The sequence below is a fragment of the Pelecanus crispus genome, chromosome 7 (assembly GCF_030463565.1).
Source record: "Pelecanus crispus isolate bPelCri1 chromosome 7, bPelCri1.pri, whole genome shotgun sequence".
Taxonomy (NCBI): Eukaryota; Metazoa; Chordata; class Aves; order Pelecaniformes; family Pelecanidae; genus Pelecanus; species Pelecanus crispus.
Window position 1 is genome coordinate 20,756,939 of NC_134649.1, and position 21,706 is coordinate 20,778,644.

Sequence of the window (21,706 nt, forward strand, 5' to 3'; positions counted from 1 at the left end):
CTACAGAACTTATTACTCACAGTAGGACAAATCCTAATAATCCTTTATGAAAGCAAGTAGCAAAAGATTAATCACCAAGAACTATCAAAGTTCCACCATTTTACCCATATATGTGCTGCAACCTGGAATTTAGATCAAATACTAACAGAATCATTTAGAAGTAGTGTTAAAAAAACCACTTTTTGCAGCCTAATTTTTATCTTCATCTTAAACAAATAAGTACATGCATACGTGCAACTTCCTTAACATGACATAAGAATTTTAGTATGTCTGCATTTTCTAAATCCATATGCACAAAAATTCACACAACACAGATTTAATTCTGCTATGTTTCAATGAAAATACACTTTTAATATTCTCTAGAAAAAAAATATTCTCTTTACAGACAGCAAAACTGAGGACAAAGACTTCAAAAAATGTACATCATACACAACTGTGTACTAGGGAATGGAGTACCAGTATAAACCTTCACTTTACAATAAATGAGACTACTAATTCAGGCCATTAACTATGGGCTCAACCTGTCAAACACACTTTTAAGTCCTGCTGTCACAAGCCACTCTTTCGCCTTTCTAAAGCAAGCTAGAGATCTCCTTAAAATCCATGTCAGAATGTTAAACAGAAACCAGGACAGGTGGCTTGACTACTAGAGTGGCACATTATGTAAAATCTAGTCATTCAGTGAACAGGCTCTTCAGAGCCAAATACACATTACAACTATTCCAAGTAAATTTACAGCATCAAAAACTATGTAATACATTATATTAATGTATTGTATAATGTATGAGTTTGAAAGTATTCAAATCTTTTAGGACAGACTTTTAAGGAGGGGATCAGTAACGGTATGGAGATAAAGAGAGAACTTAATAATGCAACAACACTGCTTTACCAAGGAAGTTCAAATTGGTTGCCAAACCAATGTGACAGCTTACCACATTGTTTCAAATCAAAGACGTCAATTAATTTGAGAGATCTTTTTTTTCTGACAATTTTAGGAAAAAACACAATGTATTATGAATCACGACACTTTTACATGGATTCAAACTCAATGAAACATTGTGATGAAATTGCTACAGAATTCCTGGGAATCCTATGGTTAAAGTGGGATTCCTTGCCACATACCACAAAGCTTTTTTTTGGCTAGCACTAGCCCCTGCAATATATCTTTTCTGACTTTTGCACTGCCTGAACTGAAGTCAACTTACTTAGCTGAATGGAAAGATCCCTTTTTCTCTTGCTATTCGCTTGAGAGACACAGTAGGGTCCAAGTTCTACACGTGGCCTAAAACCTCAGTTACAAAATCCATGTGTGAAACCTGAATGCTTTGATATTAAACCACTTATAATTGGCTTAAGTAAAAAGTAGTTTCAAGGTTTACAATTAGACAGGATTGTATTTTTTGTTCACTGTTTTAAAATTAAAAAATTTAAAATAATTCAACAGATGAAAAAGTTACACTTAAATTACAGGATATCAGAACTTTTTGAAATTTCATCTGAGTGTATCAACTTTCAAACTGAACATGGCAACAAGTCCTCTTTGATGACTTTCAGAAGGGAGAATATAGTGTTGGAAAAGCAATTATTTCTCTACATAGTCCTTTTTTTGGGACAACACACCATAGGTGTATGGCACAGACAGCATGGTAAATGTGCATATGGCCTTTTAGTTCCCCAATGCTCAGTCACCACAAATCTCTTAACAGTACTACTCAAAATGAAAGTGTAAGCCGTTTAAAAAAAAAAAAAAATTCATCAGAAGGGCATCTTGTATATTCAAAAGCATACAGTATTATTTAGGCAAATCATGCTGTAATAAAGTACTCCCAAAAATTAAGGTGGTATAAGTTTACAGAAGAACTGTATGTTAGGAAGACAAAATTTGGAGGTAAAACAGGGAAAATGTCATGTTAGTTTTTAGTTAAGTTTTGAGAGATCTTCTCTATCTTGAAACCAACAATGTAATATTTTGATTAACAAGTTGGTAAAACAATGACAACACAAAGCGCAGAGGCACCTCTATCACTGTAGATGAGTATATCACATGGGAAGAACCATATGTAGGTGAGAACTAGTAAGATTAATAGCTTGAAATTTAATAGTAAAACATGCAAGCATATACAATTATGAAATAAAAAGTTCTCTCATAAGTAGAGAATCTATTATTTGGAGATTCAAAAGTAGAAGAATCTAATGAATCACAGAAGGATCATCAGTCATCACAAAAGCAAATACAATCCTGAGTAGCATTAACAAGCATTTCCAGAATGGTTAGGGAACGTTAGGTAAGGGAAGAATTTTTACACAATTTTATAAAATGCTAACCAATTGGATTAGCCAACTGGATTTCTGTCACCTATATCCTAAACTCATTAAAGATTGACACTGGATCATGCAGAGAAAAAGATTATTCCTCTGATCTACCCTAATAGAGAATCTAGCCTAAAGGTAAGACTAGGAGTGTGGCTTTTCAGCACAGCAAATCCAAATAAATAAATACACCATAAAAATGAAAGAAAATGAAATCTGCTCTATGACTACCGCAGAGAAAAAAAGGGGTGGGAATGGCTAAATAAGCAAAAGGAGAATATGGGCACAAGAACAAATGGGTATAAAACAATCACAAACTAATTTAAGCTGAAAAGCTCAGAAGTTTGTTCCCAGTTAAATCATGCAATGAGTTTCTAATGGAAATAGCAAACCCTTTTGAAACGGAGCATAATAAATTCTGATACACAACACAGAGAATTTTTCTAGTCTTATGTTGTCATTCTACCAGGAAAACATTTCTTTCAGGCTAACAAAAACATCTTCCCTGAAGAGATTTCTATCACAAAAAGAAATCCTAGGTAATCTGCAGCAAGAACACAAAGTCAAATTTGTTCCAATTTTACAATATTTATAGTCATAAAGTAAATTGTTTTTTAAATTTATTTAGAAAGTGCCTAATGCTGTCTTAGTGACTGCTCTCTCACAGACAGATGAGGGTGTAAGGGGGAAGAGTGTTCCATATAAATGCAGCAATGCATGGCATTTCTTTGTCATGATACATCTCACCATAATTCATTTCTTCCAAGCACCACAGTTTTAGTTTATCTGGTTATTATTTTAAAAGTACACATGAACAGCATTTATTTAAGACAAGGTAATTCAAGATTTAGATCTGAAGAACTAAAAAGCTGTGGAATTGATAAGCATATCTCAGCATTATGATGATTTATGTCTGCATTGAATTATACAATGCGTGACCCTGCTCTCATGTTCAGGTATTTTATAAGGATAAAGGAAGTTAACCTAATGGGGTAGCTTTTCTGACAAAAACGTAAACTGCTGAACAGCCCACATCTCTCATATAACAGCAAGACGTTCCATAGACAAAAAACCAAGGAAATACAGCGGACAGTACTCTCCCAAGAATAAAGCAATGAATAGAACTCCTATACTATGCATATTGTTTAAAGCTCAGAAATGGAAGATGTTAGTGTTCCTCAAAAAATGATTCTAACCAAAACCATTAATGTGTGCCACTGGTACCCAAAGGCAAGCTGCTGCAGAGACCAGCGTTTGCATGGTCTAGAAGTGTTGGCCTACATGAGACTAAGTTGATACAAGCAAAGCTTGTATTAGGATAGTTTCTTAGCAGGGCTTATTAGCTCAAGCACAGCACCATGTTGATACAGGCATACTGTTGACAAGATCCAAGCTAGTTCACATATCTTGATGCAGCATGTGTCACAAAACTTTTCAGTCCATTTCTTCTCATTTTTTCCTTTCATCTTGCAATTTCAGGCTGTTCTGTCAACACTTAAGACTAAAAAAAAAAGGAATGCAATATGATTTTGGAATAACTATCTTTTGGGATTTCCAGCTACTTAAAAATGAAGTGAGGGCTTCATTGCCAGATCCTATTCATAGTTCTGGAACAGAACGCTGGCATGAGTAGGAGAAATCTATAGAAGAGTGTATGTGCAAGGTGCATTGAACATTTCATATTTATACATGTCCCAGAGATTTCAAAGACTATCTACTTTAATGTCCTACTAGTTTTATTGTTTACTTGCAATCTAGTGGCATTTTAGTATTTCAGTGCTTTGCAACCGAATTTAGGATACTTTTTTACTGACTTCAATTCCTGTATGCCAATAAAATAAATTTTTTATTCTTGTTTTGCTTAATATTTTAACCCTCATAAACACAGTATTTTCAGTAGACAGCTTTTGAACTCAACAGCAAAAAGATAAACCACAAGAACTATACCTATGCGAAGTTACAATGAAGTTAAGATCAACGTTTCTTAGTTATCATTTACACAATGTTCAAGTACTGCAAAAGTAAAAGTATTGACAATGTGACCAAAAAAACCCTAATTCCAAAAAAAAACAAACCCCAAAACCCACCAACCAAAAAACACCCAACAAAAAAAAAGACCCACTGAGCTTGAAAAACTTCTCACTTACAAGAACGCAGACTGATCACAACTAATTGAGTCCAGGGTTCTTCAAGGTCTAAGTCTGAGAAAATTTTTAAAAATTAATAAATAGACCACCCTGCTCCCAAAGAGACACTTGAGTCATTAATTTTAATGCTAGTAGCATTTAGAACTCCAGTTTCTTCAAGAGGATTCTTGATGTTAACTGTAAATTTTTTCAGGCTAACTTCTAGCTTTATATGCAAGGAGGCTTTTTCAAAGCAAAAGAGTGTTTTCAAATTGCTCTTTTTAAAAGAAGTATTGTTTAAGTAACCCACAAATGCTTTACCTCCTATTGTACAAAACAGATTTGACTCCTGTTTTATAATCATTAGTCATGACATGATCAGTTTCTGTTCTTTGACCCTTCAAGTTCTAATGTATTACAATTTCACCAAAAAGTAACACAATGCTCTGAAGGAGAGAAGAGGTTTGTGTTCTTTGGTAGTCTGAGTCCTATTTGACCTAATTTAAAACTACATCCTGGAGGGGTGGAGGGAATCTCTCTGCCATCTAGTGAGAGGATGTGCTTACTACAGCTGTAATGCTTGTAGTGCAACGGGTAACATACAATGCAACCTCGCTCTCTCTCAGACTTGACATTTCACACTTAAAAAAAAAAAAAAAAAAACAAAAAAATCAGAGAACTATACTGCAGCTCTTCTGCCAACATACCTGCCAAAAAGCACATTCTGTGCTATTAAACACCTGCTTTTATTCCAGCCAATTTTTCTCTAAAACAGATTAGGACCTTCATCAAAAACCTTATTTGAGCCTCAGTGAGCCTTGCCCAAGTAACTTCAGTTGTATTACAACAGACAAAACCCTTACACGTGTCTATCACACAAAAACCGGAACGTTTTCTCATTTGTCAGGAAGAAAGGATTTGCTAACTACCATTTGATCTGAATTGCAACTGTAAACGCCAATTAATGCAAACTTCCAAACTCTGGTCTTCACAGTGACAAAGTTAGCGCCTTCTCAAGAGGCAATACACGGGGATCTAGCTACATTAAGAAGTTCCCTGAATACTCATTCATTTGCTTTATGTTATACTTACACCAGCTGTTCTTCATTCAGAAACTTCAAAACTTGTTCATCTACCACAAAGGTGCAAATACTGCTCCTTTTCCTGAGAACTGAGAAGTTTTTTTTTTCTCTTCCCCTTGTACGCATCTCTAAAAATAGACACTGGAGCTTGAATCTGAGCTCTTAGTAGTGACCTACTCTCCTACTGCAACTTTCAAAAGAAGTATGTTGGTCCATCTTGAAAATAACATTCGGTTTGATGTGACAGGTAGCAGTCTTCAACCGCACACCACTGATGGCAACAAGCTGATTTGATATAATGCTGAAAATCCTGTCTGAATACAAATGTAAATTGTCTCTGTGTGGAGCACAAGCATAGCAACTACATATCACTGCAGTTAACCAGAAACTAGGTAACAATGGCTAGCACAGTTTATAGGTAAGGTTTATTTCCTCTGGCTCACTGCCAGAGGACTACTATTTAAATACAAGGTTTATAATTGCTTCAGAACATAGGCAAGGACATCTAATTTCTTTTTAAGTGCAGGCAAAAAGAAAATACATTTGACTTTGAAAGACCATGTGAATATACTCACTGACGTTTTACTATATCTAACCACTGTAAGGTCAGCTGACAATGGGGAAGGTACCAATTCTCCAGTGTGGGCCAGCATGTAGTCCCACCAACTTTCCGAACAAGCCAATCATATGGCTGATCATATGGCCAAGCACACAGGGAGAAGGAAGAAATGTGTGCAAGAAGTGGAGAAAGGAAGTACTTTTCTTTCATCAGCAGCAGCACAAAGCTGAAAGTTTAAATGTATAGCAACAGCTTTATAAAAGTATTTCAACACTGGAGCACTTAAAATACTTTGAATTCAAAGTTCCAAATTCAAACTTCCCAGAGCTTTTTGGGATTTCTATTAAAAAAAACAAAACAAAACAAAAAAGCAACCAAAAGATCTTTTTGAAATTGCATCAACTGTTTCCTCCTTAAAAGCAGCCCTATCACATTTTGTTATGTGTTTGTATTTTCGTATTTTGGGACTCCAATTAGAGAAAATATTCCTTTCAGCAATCTGAAAATAACTTACTCTACTGTCAAATCACTAGCCAACATTTTACATGTCATAAACCTCCAAATCTTCCAAGTGCACAGCTCTCACTGGTTCAAAAAAGCTAGGATTTAACCAAGATGATGCCTTGAACATTACCTATTGCATAATTTCCAGATACGTAACAAAGTTTTAAAATTAGAATTATTAGAGGAAGTTTTGATATTTTACTTTATATAAAAATGTATCTGTCCAGCACCAGGTGGAGAAAAACCTATTCACATTGACAAAATATGAACCACAAGGGCTCAGCTCTCCTTCCCTTATTCCTTGTTTTTTCCTCCTCAAAAAAAGAAAAAAAATGAAGTAGTGAGAATTTGCAATACAACTCATTTGTCATATCTTTTAGAACCACAGTCCTGTTGGGCAAATAGCCATCTTGGGGGAGTAAATGCCCTCATATATTTTACTGCTGCTGATCAGTAAGTCAACTAAAATGGACTTAAAACTCATAGCTGAACAAGGATTACAAGACAGTCTTACCAAATTTAACACCTATTTCAAAAGCTTACTCTAGGGAACAGTTAGGACAAAATGAAAATAGCAAATGCTAAAAAACAAGTTCTATGTATCCTGGATGTAGAATTTTTTTTTTTCAAAATAGCACTGGCAGCAACTTGAGCTGCAACAGAATAAATCTGAAGGTAACTAAGACTGCCTTCAGGGCTTGTTTGATAACTCAGAATTCCAAGTTCTTTGTTATACAAAGTTAGAAACAAATGTAGAAAACCTCCACCCAAGAGTTGACTTTGTGAGAAAAAAAATAATTCAGGAACACATTTAAGCAAGTGTAAACACTAATCAAGTGTAGGGAACGAAACTTTGTTACACTAGGAGTAAAGAGGAGACATGAAAGAAAGTAAAGCAAAGATACAAGCATGAGACTACCTTCAGCAAAACCCAGGGCAAGTTGAAAGGTCAACTGCATTCCTTATAAACATTATTTAGACAAAAGAATTTGGCTATTTCTTATCCAACTTAACGCCTGCCAGGAAAGTGGTTTTCATTAGCAAGTGCTAGGAGGAAGATTCAGAAACCTAGTGATACTACTGGCAGTTCCAAAAAGAATGAACTGCTGCCAAACAGAAGATGAAAGAAAATCCATTTGTGCACCACCCTCTTGGAAACTACTGTTAAAGCTGGGGGAAAAATGATGCTCAACAGCTCCATGAGTCACAGACAGTGCTGCAGACTCTGCAATTGAACTGAAGAAAAGGCTCAGCTTCATCAAATACTATACTGGAATATTTGCAAGCTGTAGGACAAAGAAAGCTGTTAGTTATCCTTTACTTCCAATTGGGATGCTGCTTTTTTTTTTTCCCTCTTGCATCATATGAAAGAGAACGAGAAGAACTTAAAAATGAAACCTGTGAAAACAAGAGGAACATAATCAAGGGGTTTTTTTTCCTGAGCTAAAAAAAGAGTAGCATATTTAAATAACAAAAGAAAACATGCCTAAGAGAGCTCTCTTTTAATGTTTTAAGAAACATGGAACGTACTTGCAGCACAGACAAAGGCTCTTTTTCCTTTTAGCAGTCCACCATTTAAAATGCACCCAAAGACAAACCTACAACTTCCAAAGCCACACCTCACTGCATAATGAATGACCAGCCCCCTATGTTTCAGATTATGTGTTTTCAAGCACAAAAGTACAAACCAGCTACCTCTTCTCCTCTGTTCATGCTTTTCCCCATTATGTAAACAAACTAACACCAAATATACAAATTACCTTGTGCTATTATCACTCAAATTCTATCTCAAGATGAAGTCTTCACATCTTGCAATAACTAGTAAGCATAAAAAGAAGATAATAAGACTACATTTAAAATTCAAATAAATCAACTTACAAGCAATTCTAAGCATTATGAAATTATAATAATTAAATGGTTTGCATGCATTTCCACATGGCCAAGAACTCAGCGAGAATGAGAGTTTACAATAAATTTAATTTCCCCTTTTCCCACATATTTCAGTTCATCTATTTACTTACAGGATTATTTTAAAGAGGTTTTGGTTTAGACAGTGTTTGCTGCATCTCGGAAGAAAACAAACACAAAACCAAGAGCCTGCAAGTGTTTGTCAGCAAAACAGATTAAACACTAATGATTATTAATACATGCAAGGTCTCCCCTTTTGAGTTAAAATATAGAGGGAAAAAAAGGAAAGTTGTCATATTTCAGGGAGAGAATGCAGACTTTAGTGGCCTAGCAACTATTTTTAAAGAATTTAAAATATTCAGTGTTACTGAAGAGTTTGGTTTTCTTAAATAGGAATTAATTCAGCCCGAAACCAACAGCTACTTCTAATAGATCACTTAAAACATTCATTTTTGAGATGTAAGCTTGCCTAAAATAACTAATAAATGACATGTATTAAAATGTGAAAGGCAAAAAGGCTGTTGCAAGTAATCATTAAGTATAAAAGAATATTGAACAAATGAGCTTTCAATTAAGATTAAGTTTATATCACTAATGAAATAGTGCAAACAGTAAATCCTTCTACTGCGGAAAACTGCATATTTTCTAAGGAAATAAGAACTATCCCTATATCCTAAATAAGAATAAAATAAGAGAGTGGAGATGCATATAACTAAATTTACAAGTTATTTCCATGAAACAGAAATAAATTATTAAGTGATAAACTACAAATACTGCTCCTTTCTTCTCTTTGTCACCACTGCAATTTAAACACTCAGAAACAGAAAGAGGAACTTGATCTTGCAACTAATTCCAGCTTGTTTATTTTATACATAAAATACCAAGCCACTGACTGCACGGATGCATGAGCAATACCCTGATGTAAAACTGACTAGGAGATACAACAAAATAGGTATTCCACTATAAATGTTCCAGTATATTTATATGTACATAAATCTTTATATTTCAGTATTTATAGTACATACTATAAATATTTCAGTAAATAATGTATATGTGTCTGAAGCACAAATAAGTAATTGTTATACAGAAGTTATTTTCAAAAGTGGAGTAATTCTTTCAAAACATCACAGTTAAACATCAAAGTGAAATTATAGGGAAAATTATGTAAAATGTATTTTTGTGTTTATATAGTGTGCCATACAAAAGGTAAAATAGGACTGGAAAGTAACAGTAAGTTTTCCAGCCACTTACCACCACCTCCTAAATTATCTATGGAACATGTAGATTTTTCTAGAAGGGGAACAAAGCAAACACTAGAGTTCTCATAAATCCACTTGATTCGCTCAGATACGAAGACTGACAAATCTCCAAGAACAAATTTTTTTCAGACTTTCACTACAGGTTCTAGAAACCAAGAAGTTTTTAGGTCTTCTCACTCTGAGGTAAGTGGGACAGCTTTGATCAACTTCAAATGCAAGTGTAAGAACAACTCACTAGAGGGGAAAAAAAAAAAAACCACTACAAAACAATAAGAGAAGTGCTGAACTTCAACACAGTCAAAGGACTTCGGAATTGGGAAAGTGCAGCAAATATACCTATACTCCAAGGGCACGAATAATAATAATTAAACAAGGACTTTAGCATGCGGTTAAAAGTCAAAGCTTATGAGGTTATAAAGGTCCCTTTTCTGAGCTTAGCAGGGAAGATTGGCCTTGGACAGAATGTATACACAACTTCCTAGAAGGAATTTCCATAGTCTTCCCTTTCCATTTCAGCTTGGAAATTATGGGAGATATTTGAATTTGTCACCCAAGAACTGCCTCCATGCAGCTGACAAATTTATCCTAATACAAGTAAACAGGAAGCTCCCTTCTAGGGTTTAGATTTAAAAAAAAAAAAAGAGATTACTGAGAAGGTGCTCTGTATAGATCTAAGGGAAAGATTGCTGTGATAAATTAAAGAAAGGTGGAGATAGGACAGAAGCTATATAAAGTGATTACAGCACACACTGTAGCTTCTTTTTGAGGAACAGAAAGATACGGAACAGCTCTAGGCAACTCCAAATTTGGAGATAACTCTAAATTCCTGCAAGAAGAGATTTAAGTATGAGAGTCAAGGCAAGAAAAAGTAGAGGGGTTTTTTGTTTTGTTTAAAAGAAGGCTGTAAAAAAATCATTAAAAAGTGGAAGACAGGAATATTATCTGACTATTTTAAAAAGTAGAGAGCGTAACAGCACAGTTTCCCCACAAAACCTGTTTTGTTTCTTTGGTCCTTAGCACACACATTCAGCTTACCAACAGACAGAAACCACCTAAATGTGTGGAAGGGAGGAGCTGATTTTAGGGTAAAGCATCATGATCTCCGACACAGTGGTTTGACCTCATTGCCAAATGCAGGCAATCATCAGTATTCCATCAAGAATTTCAATAATAACAAAAGCCCACAGGTAAAAAGAAAGAAGGTATAACTGCTGCCCAGACTGCTAAAAGGAAATATTAAACAATCAACTCAGAAATGTAGCTAAATCTTAAAGTACAGTGATTTCCTATTGCTTGTGGGATGATTGCATGACTTCCCATATACCTGAATCTTCTGCTTAATTGTTATTTTACAACTTCGGACCTTGTACACAGGGAGGAAAGCACAAACACGTAAACATTGTAATACAGGAACAAAAGGCAAAACTGGTCTTACATAGTGTTGTCAAATGGACACAGTAAACAAGGGGAATATATTTTAAGCTAGTCGTTAGGCATCACTTGTCACAGTCCATGGAGATTTTCAAACTTATAAAAATCATGCTTCAACTAACACAATTATAAGTTTCAAAGTTTTTTATGGCCCTTTTCCCTTAAACAGTAATAATACTTCCTGCTAAGCATACCCGATTGCATTTTTGCAGTCTGCCACTCAAACAGAAAGCAGAGCACAAATCTTCCATTTACTTGTTTGCTTGTTTCAAAATAAAAACCAGATTTGTTTACGAGATTTTGTAAACATTTCTTTATGACAACCAAAAATACTGGAAACGTGTTTTGTACAAGGTCCATTTCTTTAACACAAGTACCTCATCATGAGTTATACAAGTGAGGAAGGTTCGACTATCAGGTCATCATCACAAACGCCTACAATTATAAATGTACACAAACCACAAAAGCCTCTTACTTGGAGATTTGGAAAATGCTGTCAAATTCTTCTGCTCAGAAAAAGCATGGCATGTCAGTCAAAGAAGTAAGAGGAGAGAATCATGTGTTGCAGGAAGCAATATTATGACTCAACAGTAAGCTAGTACGATGCTTCTGTAAAGAAAAACCATGGATGTTATCACTTGTAATTATAAAAAGATTTTAGCAACTCTTAGAAGAGTAGATGAAATTTAACATTCTATCCAAATTCTACTGTAGCTAATTTTATTTCTCCCTACAGTGTCAACTGAATAAAATGTATAAATAATGTATTAGGTACAAAACAACTAAAACCGGCTTCAACAGTCTATCCCAAAAGCTAGAAGATATGTGGGAAGAGCTAGAAAATTACTTCAGTATTTATAAAGGGTTAAGTTATAATATCCTGTACCAAAGCCAGGATTAATTTCTGGAAAAGTGAAAACATATATTAGAAAGGTAATGAAAAAAACATTTAAATGTGATCCAGAAGCTTCTGAATTCTGGAAACATTAAGACAGCACCACTTGATGAACCACAATCTGAGAATCAATATGCATAAAATGAGGTACGGTATCTTCAGTCAGTATGAAGAAAATACATTTTCTTAAATCAGTGACTCTAGCACACACACTGAAGATATTAACGAGGTCAGAATTTAACGTAGCTACATAGTACCACATTTTTCTTTAATTTAGTCTGACTATAGCAGAAATCAAGCACAGACAAAACCAATTATTCTGACAGAAGCTAAGGGCTCAGACTCTTAGAACTGCTTCAAAAGCAGTTGAAAGCCTTATTTTCTGCAAAGCTCTTGAAAAACTGTACCTATAATGCTGCAAACGTTACACGTCCTAAAAATCTGAAGTTTTCTCAGAGGAAAAATAAACCTCACAAGCACTCACTCACTCTCTCCTCTGCAATTAGCAACTTCAGCAACCTTTGTAAGACGCTGACTACATTTAACTTTATTTTATAGGAACCTAATTACAAAAGCTTGTAACACAAGAAGCTGGAAGTCTGTACAGTCAAAGGCGGGAAACATCAAAAATAAAGTACATGCAAAGAACCGGTTGTGAAACTCACACGCCTGAATTCTATTTACTGCCTCACTGTAACGTTATACCACATTTCCCCAATGGATATGTAAAGATGTTTCCTGAACAGAGTGCAAGAAACAAGTGCTTGAACAAATAAACAAAACAAACAAGCAGATTTGTGTATTTCTAAAGGACAGAGTTCTTCAGTGTGTGTTCACTGACAGTGATCTTTCTCAAGTTCACAGCAGTTTCATTTACTATTTTCAACATGAGTAGTCCTAGAGTAAACTGTGCTAGAGGTACTTTAAGCATTATGTCACCTGGGTGGTTTCTGAAAAGGATTAGAACATTTCATATTTAAACAGATGGCAGCCAGGACACACTACAGCCCTTAATATTGTGAAGAGTAGTTAAATCTTTGTTTGCAACAGTGAGAAATAATTTCTGTGGATGGACCAGAAAAATCAAGCTTTTTGCGGCTTACACAAAACTCAGGATAAGATTTCACAATCAGAATAATCAGGTAATTCTACTAGCTCATTAAGAATATAATTAAATTCATTCACTGCAAGTGAGACTGACTATTCAAAAACTTCCTTCTTCTGGGATGTTATTTCAGATAAGTTCTTAAGAAGGCAGAAGTTCTGTATACATAGCTGATCACGGGTCTGTAACAGTTAAGTTTATTTTAAATACAACTGAAAACCTGACACAATATGCTTCTGTTTACTCCTTCACCGTGATGATAACACTGCAATCCCATACATGTGGAATCTCTTCAAAGTTGCAACATTTTAGTGTTGTAGCATAAGCACTTAGAACCTTTATAAATTATTTTGTTAATTCAAATAAATGTAATATTCTTACCAGTAAACCAAAGTCATTACTCTGTATCTAAGTCTTCTAAATTATTATCTCAACAGTCTGTCCAATTCCTAATACGACTACTACACACAAAATGTACGGTTATTTTATTTCTTCTCTGCAGTATCAACTGAAACCAAAGACTCTCTTTCCACGGAAGCATTGCATACCTCTATCATCCATATCATATTCCTTTGCCTTTTTCCTAGTTCCTTTATTGCTATATGATCTTCTATATTGATATAATGACCTACCCGTAGCATCAATATATATATCTTTATGTTCATCTGTATGACTCCAGAGCTGAATGTGGAATTCAAGATACAGATGTACCTTGAATTTGTGCAACAGAGTGGCTGTTTTCTGGTTTTGCTGAGTTCCAGTCCTAACAGTTCCTAACAATACATAAAACAACATACTACCTGAACTTTTTGCCATTCCAGTCTTTCATATTTCTTACAAAGGAGCCACAAAGTCCCAGTAAGAATCATGCTTCACATGCTAGCAACTGTTAAAATGCAGCAATTGTTGCAATCCTTATTAAAGTTTTACAATCTGAAAGTACAACTAAAAGAAAAGCAAACTGTTCTCATTTTCTCATAAATAAAGGGTTGTATGTATGTGATTTAGCAGCAGATATCAGTGCTCCAAACAACATTTACAGCCTTTTTCTTGAAAGGTTAATTTAGAAACCAGGAATATATAAAATTAATTAAAATCCTGCTTTGTCATAGGCCAACAATGTAAAACCTAGAAGAAATGCAAAACCTGCAAGATGTTCCGTATTACTAATGGCCAGGGCAAACTAAGACAGCTAAAACCAATGATAACAGGACATAATGTTGCCTAAAAGAGTTATTTGTTCAGTATTTTACTCATGCCAGAAAGCACTGCAGATCACTGTGCAAGGTAATGTTCCTCAAATGTGGGTTTTGGCCAATACATTTAGTCTATATGCAGTGTCATGACAGATGTGAGGTGAATGGGAATCTATACAAAACAGTCATGGGAAAGAAAAAGAGAAAAAGATAAATCAGAAAATACTGACACTGCAGAGAAATTACTACAAATTAACAGAGAATTAAAACTAGAGGCAAAAAGAGATATTAGAAGCAGAAAAAAAGGAAAAAGGGAGAGATGCTAGGATAATAGGAGACAGCCAGTAAAACAATGCAGAAAAAATAAGCCATGGTCTCCTACAAATCTGGAACAGCAAGACAATAAGCAAAAGGAACTAAATCAGAAAGAGCAAGCAAGAACAGCAGCTACAGCAGATTGTTCTTCACTCAGAAGAAAAATGTTACAATGGAACGCACACTACCAGTAATTGATTTATGTGAACATCTGTCTCTATTGGTCACAATGTCTACTATCTTTGCTCCTTGTAGTAGCCTTCTGCTCAGCATATGGAAACCAAATCACTGATATCCTAATTCAGATTAGTTCTGCAGCCAAGTATCAACTTCTCTTTCCAAATATTAAATTCCGCCCAGCTTCAGAATATTTGTCAGGTAAGCCATGCTGAGGTTCTACCAATATTCTTCCAAATTTAGTCTTCCTACATGATTTTGGGCTCCTTTAGGATTATTTATTCATTATCAGGTCTACTACTGGAACCAATATAACCCTGTGCTTTCAGCTGGTCATAACTGGTCACTCCAGAAATCTTTTGGGAGACAGATGAAAGGAGGACCAAGTTATTTTTAAGTTGGTAAGAAATGAAATCTATTTGCTCTTTTGCCCTTATGTTTATAAAGAAAATTATACAAGAACCTAATCATGGTTTGTGAATGTAAACCCTTATACCTTTGGGTGCTGTACAAAACCTACCCAAGCAGAAGAGAAAAAAAAGTTTATTATTACTATTCAGCACAGACACTGGGGAGGGGGAATCAATTTAATCCATTACTTTTTCAAATGCATAAAAGTACACTGAAGTAAAAGCTGAGACTGTAGAAGACAGTCCACACACATATGATCAAAAGCAGTTAATTAAAAGAGCAGCTGAGAAGCAGACATCCCCATGCATCAAGTATGGGTTAAAAAAAAAAAAAAAAAAAAAGGTAGGTTTAGACTGGATATAAGGAAGAAATTTTTTTGTAATGAGGGTGGTGAGCCACTGGAACAGGTTGCCCAGAGAAGCTGTGGATGCTCCATCACTGGAAGTGTTCAAGGTCAGGTTGGATGGGGCTTTGAGCAACCTGATCTAATGAAAGAGATCCCTGCCCACAGCAGGGGGGGTGGACTAGATGATCTTTAAAGGTCTCTTCCAACCCAAACCATCCTATGCTGTATGACCTCCAGGGGTGACTTACAACCTAATTATTTCATGGTCCTCTTAACAAGTTTTTGAATCACTTCTTCCTCTGCAATACAGTGAATAAGGTGTAGGTAATTCTACTTTAAAATACAGTTGAGCCCATTTTTGCTTTAATGTGCAATTTGTTATTTCAGAGAGTAAAAACACAAGTACTCAAGAGCCAGACTGCAACTTAAATGCAAAATAAGCAAAGTATACACTTTGTGTTAACATTTCCATTTCTTGACTCAGAGTACTCCCAGTATAACTAACTGGAAAAGAAACTTCTCTTGTATAAATTCATGCATTTGTAAGGAAATGTTTGAGGATGAAATTTTTGTATTATGCAGTGCTGACAGCAAAAAAAATGTATTACTAGTAAGGAGGACACAAACTGTAGGGTCTTCTCTAAACAGTAAATTAATTCCAGCTTCCAGGAGAGAACATGATTGCTTCAGCCACCTAAACATACTCCCAGCTAGCTTGATGACCTCAGGTCAATCACAACAGGCAGTCAAGGCCAGAGAATATACCTGGCCAGTTCCCAGGCCACAATTACACTTGCTGTTGACTGGCAAATTCCATAGCCACTGGGTTCCAGCCTATTTTTTTTTTTTAAATCTTCAGAAATTACAAGGGTTACTATGAAGTTGCTATGATGCACAGTAAGCAGCTGCAGCACACTGCCAGTTACTTCAGCAGCCCTAGGAAAGTAGAGCTTCATTTTCTGATGGCTACTTTAGATATTTTTAAAGAGAAGACACCTAATGGATTTGAATGTTCCATGACTGTGAACCACTACACAGAAACAAAAAGAAAGAAAACCTGCCAGCAATTTCAGACTTTGAGTACTTCTGAGAACCAGTCATGAGAAAGAAACACAACCAACACAGTACTCACCATTCAGTAAGATGACTTTGACACCAGGAAGTCAAATCAGACACAGACAAATGCACCCTACATTTAAGTAAAACATACTAGTGCACGATAAAAATCTTTCAAGTTATATAAACAGAGGAAGATTGAGCATCTGTACAGTATTGAAATGAAGACTGTTGCATTGAAAGGATAATGACTTCATAACAACCTATGACCAGAACTCAAATGCCTGCTCCACCAAGTCTTCCTGAAATACATACAATTTTTGTCTCCATTACTTATTTCCAAAATAGGGATAAAAGTGCTTCCCTACCCCATGATAATTACAAGAATAATTACATTAAAAATTGAAAGATTGGAATACTAAAAGTGAGTCTTAAACAAAAGTATTTAAATCTATATACTCTTGATTTTACTACCAAAATACAAAGACTAATTTCACATGTAGTTTTTCCCATCTGTAAAATGGTCCCACTCCAGTCATCACTGATACTTTAAAACATGCAGAGCACCCCTGCACTGTTTCCTTCAAAAAAGGAAGATTATGGCTATCTGAAATTGGTAAATTAAAGACAAAAAACAACTGAGATTTGTAGTCAGGCCACTTACATCCTTTCCTAATCAACTAATACCCATTCAATTCAGTTTTGAAATAACATAAGAAAAAGATTTCACTGGTAAACTATCTTTCAGTTCAAGGATTAAATGAATAAAAAACTGCTGTGTTATATTCTTACTATGCCAAGCAGTCCTTCAGCAAAAATAAGTCAAAGACTTTATATCCCTATTATTCTTAATTAACGATTAGATATCAATACCTCCTTTACACAGCTCGCAGAAAAAAATTTCAACACCCTCACCCCCTCCCTTCAACTTACATAATTCCAGCCACAAAAACATGGTTACTCTTAATGTTAAGACAATGAACAAAACATACACGGTACATTTAAATAAGAACATAAGAGCAGAGAGGAAAGCCTCAAACATATACAGGTTTGTTTATACTTGGAGACAAGAGGCCCTAAGATGTTTCATTCTGAGGCACAACTACTATGTATAAAGCCACCTCACAAATTCCTTGCAAGTGCAAGGATACACGAGACTGGCAATGCCCTTCTTCTGTCCTGTAGTACCTTAACAGTGTACAGCTTTTAATCTTTCACACAAAATTAACAGATTCCTCTTAGAATATTGGGAAGCAGTAGCAGGCTGCCCAGGTATACAATCTACCTCTCTAGACTAAATGTCTATTATATTTTTCCTCATAATTATGTGAGACTCAATCCTGAGATCCAAGTCCTCTGCAGTCCCAAATTCCTATGCAATGGAGAAGATATGGTTTACTCTAGCAAGTAGCATTAAATTCAGTATGTGTAAATTTACAGCTTTGAGGTTTTGTTATGAAGCAACAGCATAGAACACTTAGCTAAACTACAAATCTGATTAAGCTCATGACATAATATGTACATGTGTATATATACATGTACAAATATGTATGTAATACATATACATGTATATAGAGCACATGGTTGCACCTACAGCAAATTAAACAGTCCACGAAGCAATAATCAATTTAGGTATGTGACATGAAGAAAGGTCTAAAACAACAGAAGATGAAGATGTTTCACCAACTTCACATAAACCTCTCCTATGCACACTCTGAAATGGAGAGAGCGTAACAATAGGGTTCTGCCCCTAAAAAAAAATGAACAGCAGCTTGCATACAGTAACTTCTAAAAGAAACTAACTGTATGCAGTTAAAAAGAAACCAACGCACCTCCTAGGACATCACTTTAGAATACAAAATAAGTCATCTCTAAGTAAAAGTACACATGTAATTTTTCAGTACTGCAAATAAGAGCCAGCAAATACGCCATGGGGAGACAATGCCATTCAGACGACAGGTCTGGAGATACACGGAACACCTACAGTCACATATACAGTTGATAAAGGCCAACACGACAAATTTCAGACAGAATTCTGTGACACCAGCCAGATCCACCTAGGATGCACACAGCCAGAGATGCATTTAACACTTGGGGGAAGAATGCACGGCCACGCTACAACTGCATTCGTGAGGCTCAAGGGGAAAAGCACAGGCTCCGAGGATCAAAACCGAAGCACCACCCAGATCTTCTATAGTTTACAGTGCTCTGAAGAGGCACAAAAAGCCCCCTCCTCCCCCCACTACAAAGGAAGTAGAGCTGCTGGACGCCCGTCGTTCCCTCGCCCCCAGCAACAGGGCACTGCCATCTGCCCGGCCGCACCTGCCTCCCCCTTTCCTCCATCCCCGCTCCCAGGCGCCCGTGGCTGGGGCTGCGGCCTCGCCTCCCCGCGCCCCCCCAACAGCCCGTCGGCGCTGCAGCGGGTGCAGCCGCCCCCGCGTGACAAGGCGGGGGGGCCGTGCCGGGGAGCCGCGGGGCTGCAGCGGCCCCCCCGCGGCCGCGGCCGCGCCCGCCAGGCAGCGGTTTGTTTAGGTGGGGAGCGGCGCTGAGGAGAGCCCCCCCTCCCCCGGCCGCCACGGGCTCGCTCAGGCCTCCCACCCCTGTGCCCACCGGGGGCCGGGCTCGCCAGCCCCCCGCAGCCGAGCGCTCACCTGGCAGCGGGGGCAGGCGGCGGACCTTCGTCCGGGTCTTCCGCGAGGCCGAGGCGAGCGGCAAGTCCCCGCCGGGAGCCGCGTCCTTTCCTGCGGCGGCGGCGACGGCGGCGGCTTGTCAAAGAGAAAACATGACGCGGGCGGGCGGGGGGAGGGAGGCGGCGAGATCTCGCGGGGCTACCGCGCGAGTCTCGCGAGGCGCCGGCAGCTCCCCGCCTCCGCGCGCAGGGCCGCGAGCCGCCGCCGGCCGCGCCGCGGGAAAGCTGGGCGCGCGGCCGCCCGCTCCGCGCCGCCTCTGCGCGCGCTAGCCTGCGGCCGGCTCGGCCGGCGACCAGGAGAGGCTGCGGCAGCGCGCTCGGGGCTCGGCCCGCCGGGCAGGGGCGCGCACCGACCGGCAGCCCAGCTCGGCGAGGGAACGGGCCCCCGCCCGAGCAGGAAGGCGTCCCTGCCATGGCGGGGCCGCAGGGTCTCCCCTCCCTGGCTAGGCAAGCTGCAAAGCAGCCCCCGAACGGCGGGACCGCCGCGGGGACGGGGAACGCGCCACCTCCCCGCCGTGGGGCCTGCGGCAGCCCAGCCAGCGTGACGCGGGCGGGGCAGCTGCCTGCCCGGAGCGCCCGTGGGGCGGGCGGACGTGCAGCACCGCGGCAGCAGGGCCGCGCATCCGGCGCCTGTGGCTGAGCCTGCAGGAGCTTGGTGCGGTGAAGAGGCTCCCGACAGGGCCATGAGGGACCCCGTGTCAAGAGCCGTGGAGAAACCAGGAAACGAACCGTCGGTGTGCAGGAGAAAGAGGGGCCCAAACCCACCGCAAGGGGCAGGGCTGGAGCAGGGGCAGCTTTTCCTCAGTCAAAAAGGGAAGCAGGCTGCTGGCGTTGGGAATGAAAACATTACCAAAACGGTTGTTTATTTGTTTTCTAAAGTGCGAGGAATAGCACACAACTGGTTTTGCACAACAGCAATCTAAAAAACAGGGGAATGAAATATCTAATTGAGATGAGGATATTGATCAAATAGATGTATTGGAAAGTCAGTGAAAGGGAAGAGAAATGGATGCTGTATGGCAAGGGTAGAAAGCGTGCAGAAAAGGCAAACCAGGTCACATCAGTGGAGGAGCAGGAGTATATTGAAAAGAAAAGCTTTGGCTTAAACAAAATGAACAGGATAACAACAAGAAGTAGTAAAAGTGTCACTGAGGATTGAAATTCTGGGTCTAAAATAGGAAAAGTATATATCAACACTGAATTACAGGCTAAGATGGTGGCAGCAACAATGACATGCCAAGTAAGATCAGTGAGGCCACAATGGCAAGAAACAAAACAATTAGAAATTTCTGTTATACCCACGTTGATTGGTTATGGTCCATACAATGGTAGGGATGTCATGACTGAATTAGTATACATTGTTAATGACTTTCATTAAATAAACAGGAAAACTGACAAAAGAAGCAGGAGAAAAACTTCTGTGCAAGGAGCAATTGCATATGTTTGGATACATCAGCCCAAGGTAGGAATATAATGGAAGTTTACAAAAATTGGTGACATGAAATAGGTGAACAGGGAACGATAGTTTACTGTCTCTTCCAATAGAAGAGCTAGAGGCTAACAAGCGGAACTAGTAGATGTCAAATTCAGAACAAGCAAAAGAGCAATTATTTCTTCACACAGATTATGAATGAAGCTGTAGAACACCCTGCTGCGGGACACTGTGTAACAAAAGTTTACCTGGACTCAAAAAAGGGACTGGAAAAAAAACAAAGAAAAAAAAAATCCATCATAGGTTCCCAAAGACATGTCCTCTGGTTGAAAAACGCCCTGACCTGCAGACCACTGAAGGCCATAAAGTATTTGGGGATGCATTACTATGTGCTTGCTCTTGCCTTTTCTTTGCTAGGCATCTGCTGATGGCTGTCCTCAGACACATGGTACCGATGGACCAGTGTTCCCATCCCTACGTCCTTGCCCTACAGCCCATCTTTACTGCATCTCTCCTCAATACAAGTCCCCCTTCTCAGCCCAAAGCACATATCCTTAACAGTTTATTCTGAGGTATGAAATGGTATGGGGATTTACTAAGGGTAGAGCTCAGCTTCCTGGAGGGGCTATTGCACTTCCTGACACAAGTTCCAACCAAAATTAGATCAAACAGCGCTGGCAGCTTTGGAGGCAGATCCCAGCTGTTCATGGCTCTTTATTACGTCCCCCTAAAAGGCTACTCATGGATTCACAATTCTTTGCAGCAGAATAAAACTCAAATGCCTGGCTTTGAAAATAGTTTTTGACCCAACCAAGCTAAAAAACACAGACTAAAAAAAGTCTGTTAGCGACTTCCCCATATAATATCAACCCACAGAACAATGGTCAAGACAACCCATTTTTGTT

The 21,706-nt window shown here is 38.2% G+C and overlaps 1 protein-coding gene across 8 annotated transcripts in view; it reads right to left on the minus strand.

The window, feature by feature from the left end:
* Window positions 1-19,383, minus strand: part of HERC1 (HECT and RLD domain containing E3 ubiquitin protein ligase family member 1) — a 107,073-nt gene extending 87,690 nt beyond the window's left edge. For all 8 annotated transcript variants that reach the window (XM_075713745.1, XM_075713743.1, XM_075713744.1 and 5 more), the window contains exon 1: window positions 19,332-19,383. The gene's annotated coding sequence lies outside the window, so the exon portion shown is untranslated. The remainder of the gene's footprint in view (window positions 1-19,331) is intronic.
* Between the last annotated feature and the right edge of the window lie 2,323 nt (window positions 19,384-21,706).